Source organism: Polyodon spathula, unplaced genomic scaffold, assembly GCF_017654505.1.
Source record: "Polyodon spathula isolate WHYD16114869_AA unplaced genomic scaffold, ASM1765450v1 scaffolds_2920, whole genome shotgun sequence".
Classification (NCBI taxonomy): Eukaryota; Metazoa; Chordata; class Actinopteri; order Acipenseriformes; family Polyodontidae; genus Polyodon; species Polyodon spathula.
In genome coordinates this window covers 405-5318 of record NW_024474385.1, presented here as the reverse complement: position 1 = coordinate 5318, position 4914 = coordinate 405, and the positions used below count along the sequence as shown (strand labels likewise).

General features: G+C 39.2%; 1 long non-coding RNA gene across 1 annotated transcript; it reads left to right on the top strand.

Moving 5' to 3' along the window:
- The first annotated feature begins 2877 nt into the window (after nt 1–2877).
- On the top strand, nt 2878–4220 carry LOC121311091. Its single transcript, XR_005949098.1, has 3 exons — nt 2878–2975; nt 3241–3278; nt 4071–4220. It is a non-coding gene; the product is annotated as an uncharacterized LOC121311091 (long non-coding RNA).
- Nucleotides 4221–4914: the final 694 nt, after the last annotated feature.

Below are 4914 nucleotides of genomic sequence, written 5' to 3'. Positions count from 1 at the left end.
AAAGACCATCATTAAGATTTCTATGATGTATTCTAAAGCTGGTATGGGGGTGGAAGACTGAACTGAATCTCCTTTAATGTTTGTCTGCTTGATGACACGTTATCTAATGTGTCTTTCAAGTAGTTTCAATTAGACATGACACTGCTTTGAAGTGTTGCAAAGATCAATTCCCATGCAGTTCATGAGTCTGAAGAGATCATCAGAATACCTCAGTGTAATAATTGTTGGTCTGAATTATTTAGAAGAGAAACTGCCACCTCAGCTTTAGTTTCTCATTGGTGTTGTTTATATCCCCACAGAATATATGACAACTCCATCCCAACAGAAACTGACAGGCAAGTCTCTATTTATTTCATTTTCAATTATGTTTTCTGTTTATTGTTATTATTATTATTTATTTCTTAGCAGATGTCCTTACCCAGGGCGAAACAGTTATATAAAAAATAAAAATACACATCAAGAATTACAGTACAATTAAGAGCAACATACAAAATACTATGACTTCAGTCCTAACAAGAGCAAACACAAATCACAGCACAATTTGATATTGGGGCAGTCCAAGAGCAGATAACAGTGTTGATAATTACATCAGGTTTAGATACAGTGCAGGTGAAATGCAAAATACTACGGATTGGGTTCAGTGCAGGATTAAATACAGTAAAATAGGGAGCAGATCAGTGCAGGTTAAAGTGCATTAAAGACAGAGAGCTGCATAGACCTGAATGGGAGAGTTGAGTTTTCCAGGTGTTTTTTAAAGAGGTGTGTCTTGAGGAGGTGCTGGAAGGTGGTGAGGGACTGGACAGTCCTGACATCCATGGGAAGGTTGTTCCACCACTGCGGGGCGAGGGTGGAGAAGAAGCGGGCTCTGGAGGCAGGGGAGCATAGAGGAGCCAATCTTCTAGTGCAGGCGGAGCGGAGAGGTCGGGTGGGGGTGTAGGGAGGGATGAGGGTCTGGAGGTAACTGGGTGCAGTCTGGTAAAGGCATCGGTAGGCCAGTACAAGTCTTGAACTGGATGCAAGCCGTGATCTGGAGCCAGTGGAATGAGCGGAGCAGTGTGGGAGAAGCGAAGCAGAGAGAACTCCAGGTGAGCCCTGCATGACTTTCTGTTTCTGAGAAGAAAAAAAAGGCATTTTTTCTCTTTTTATTTAAGACATTCTGAATAGTTTTTTATTTTTTTTTTTTTTTTTTAAGTATTCACCCCCTTCTTATCAGTCATAGATTTTGTTGCCCAGAGGCGACGCTGTGCAGTTAAGGCAGTTAAAACAAAGAACACAGCTAGTTTTAGTGCTTTATTTCATAGGACAAATCTAACTAGAAAGTTAATAGTAACAGAATATTTATAGAAATCATTCGCCTGAACATGAATAATTTGTTTGTACATGTTCTCAGTTCTAACAGTAATTAGTATGATCCAACCATCCCTATATTTGTTATTTTAATTGGTGAAGAACTCTAGAAAGCAATTGCTTTGTGGTGTGATTTTAAGGCTAAATATTTTCAATTGAAGGTGTGATGAAAAGATTAGATAGAAGTAGAACTCCAGACTCATTTAAATAACTTCTCTCCTTTATTGATACACCAGCATAAGAAAAATATGTGAAAAAGAAATATAGCACCCTTAAGTAACATGCCATGCCATTAACTATCCTGATTCATGGGACAGGCGCAATGGGAGAGAAGGCTGGGAGGAGGTAGACTATCTCTCCCTCTCTGAGGTGAGGCCAGAGCAGTCAGACCTCCGGCTGGGGAACGACCTTCGTTTACCCCAGAGTGGGAGAGAATGGGTGAAATAAGCTTGAATGAAGAGCTCTTCTCAGTCTCAGTGGAGAGCAGTGAAGCTGCCGGAGCTCCAAGGCTGGGAAGCGAGCTTCGATTGCTCACAGATAGAACACAGTTGCAGAGGTGGCGTGACTAAGAGAAGGAAACAAGGGGGGTGAACAGGGTTTACACAGCTAGCTGCTTGACAGTGGGAGGAGTCCCAGGTTTCGCTTCTGCCCCTGAAACACAATAAGGCTACAACAGAAGGGCAATATTAGCAATGAATAGAAATGCAGACATCTTCAAGACAGATTGTGGTCCATTTTAATTCATGCAAACACTCACAATGACTGCCTCTGACGTTTCCCCCTGCTTGATTCATTGAAACCCTTTTTAACACGAGTACAGATAATCAGTGGAATGAGGTCTGCACAAGATCAGGTTTATACATTACAGGAGTGGTATTGATATCTCCCACTATCCACAGCATTACAAAGAACTAATGTTGGTCTGAATTAATAACATTATTAAACAGCTGGCTACCTTTAGACTAATGGTGATAATTTTCTTTATAATGTTGTTTCTGTTCCCACAGGAGAAATGACAACTCCAAACACATCTACCAAGACCCAACACAGAGATGGGACAGGCAAGTGTGAATAACTGTGTTTATATAAGTTTCCTTGACCTTAATCGCTTATTTAAAGTAGTCCAAATTTTAGAATGCAAAGTACGTTCTTAAGTTGTTAATAATAAAGGCACTAATTGATTTATATACTGTATCAGCAATTATATTTAAATCAGAATGGTCACAGCTCTGATTATTGCTGCTGCACATGGACAATTTCATACCAGATTAAACCAACTCCAAAAACTAGGCTTTCTGTAAAGCGTGATTATTGTGTGTTTGGTGCACCTGCTCAAAAACCAACAATGTTGTCCACTGTATGCACTCTATTCACATACTGCAAGATCAAGACACTGTATTAACAGGATTGGATTACATTTGATCACACTTTTATGTCAATAGGTTATTAGTGGGTTATAGTATCTGTTTACACATATTTAACTGGATCTTACAATGAATCCCATTTGTATGTGGATCCCCCAGGTTCTGTTCCAGCTCTGTACCTGGGTGCAGGGGTAGGATCTGGGCTCCTTGTGCTGCTGTTACTGTTGATAGGAGGAGTGCTGAAGTGTCTGCAATCCAAACGAGGTAGGGCACAGCATTCTTCACCACAATGGATACAAATGAAGTTTGTTTAAATGATGGGCACTTCTTCATCTCGCTGTGTCAATGTATTGTGCCCCTCAATCATGTTCAATTCTATTGATTCCTGGGTGAGTGTTTACTGCAGTCTTCCATTGCTCAGCCTTTGGTGGAAAAACATATCTTGATGTTACTGATGCATAGTGTGTCACTAGCTGTTTCCATCCCATTCAACTAGGAAACTAACCTATTTGATCCAATGCCATTCCAGACCCTGCTGTCCAGATTGAACCTATGTATGCCACAGTGGTAAGTCCTACATGTTATATGTCTCTCAAACGATTTGCTTGCACACATACAGGTTCTTTCGGATTTAAATGGATACATTGCCATTATTTATCATTCTTGTTTAGCAAAATATACTGCTGAAGAGACATCAATTCTGACCACACACATTCTGCAAACCAGGCTGACTGATACATGTTTTTCAGTATTTAACATTGATGTGTGAACAATATCGGTTTATAAGCTCATGCAAAGTTACAAACACACATAAAACATTGACTGTTACTATGACTGTTTGGAAAGTTAATATAGACCGTATGTAATGAGTTGAGTGATTTGAATTTGCTCCAGGAAAGGGTATATTTACATCTTTCCTCAGCTGAGAGTTATTACCTACAGACCTACAGCCTGTTTACAGGGGAAGTGTAGCCATTAGTCAATGGACAGATGTAAATATACACTTCCCCTGTAAACAGGCTGTAGGTCTGTAGGTAATAACTCTCAGCTGAGGAGTCTATGAATTGTGTTGGAAAGTTGCAGCAGGTAAGGAGTAGAGGAACGTTGAGAGTGTCTAACGCCTCATTCACACAACCCAAACAATGCATGAGAATCACACACTGAAAACACGACTGTGAACAAAGTGAATGATAATGACATGGTTTCAACACATTACACATTGTTTAGGTATTGTTTTAAGTAGGGTATAACAATAAGATATTGTGCAACTACTGGGATATATTTAAATTTATATGTACAATTTGTTTAGTACAGTTTAGCCATCCTGATCTCTCTCTCCAATCTGTTGATTTATTGTAGAATAAGTCCAAGCAGCCTTCAAAGCAACCGGACGACACCCTCACCTACTCAGAAATAAACACTGCCCGTGTCACCAAGAAGAAACCCAGATCTGCACCTGAAGACAATATAACATACGCAACAGTTAAAACTGCCAGATACTGAGAACCACTGGAAAAAACTGCTTGAGTGTTTGAAAAATACCTGAATAGTCATTGCATTAAAATGGTCTTTCCCTTTTATCTACATACTCTCTGCTTTCATAGGAATGGGAAAATAACTGGAAACTGCAAAATTAAAGTGCAACCATTATTAACTTTTTAAAACTGTTGAAAGAAGGTCTGTTGAATGATTCCTGGTCTATCATTTTATATTCAGTGTGTGTCAGGTTAGAACACATATGTGAAGTTTAGTGTGCTTGAGAGAGGCCCAGGACTGAAAGTTCAGTGTGTAAATTGTTCAGAATATGTTTATTCTTTCCTTTCAAAATAACTTGATAAAAGCTTTGAGAACCTAATCTGTTGTATTATGAATGAAAGTCAGTAGTAATTCTTATTTCATGTTTTTCATGTGGTTTCTGTTCATACTGTAAAACAATTACATTTATTTTAATAACCAGCAGTGGGTTACACAGACCCCAGTTAGCAGCACTGCTAGATTACCTTACCTAAGGGACACAGGTAGTCCATGATTAGTGCTAATGTGAGTCTAAACAATCAGCCACATCTCTGAGCTACAGCCCCTTCAGCATTGCTCTGTATGTATTTAACTTCATTGTTATAAAGTGCACAATATGTATTTGTGTGGTTGTGTTGTCTCTTATCTATGATCTCAGCTCACTGTTTTTTTTTTTTCATCAAGGCCA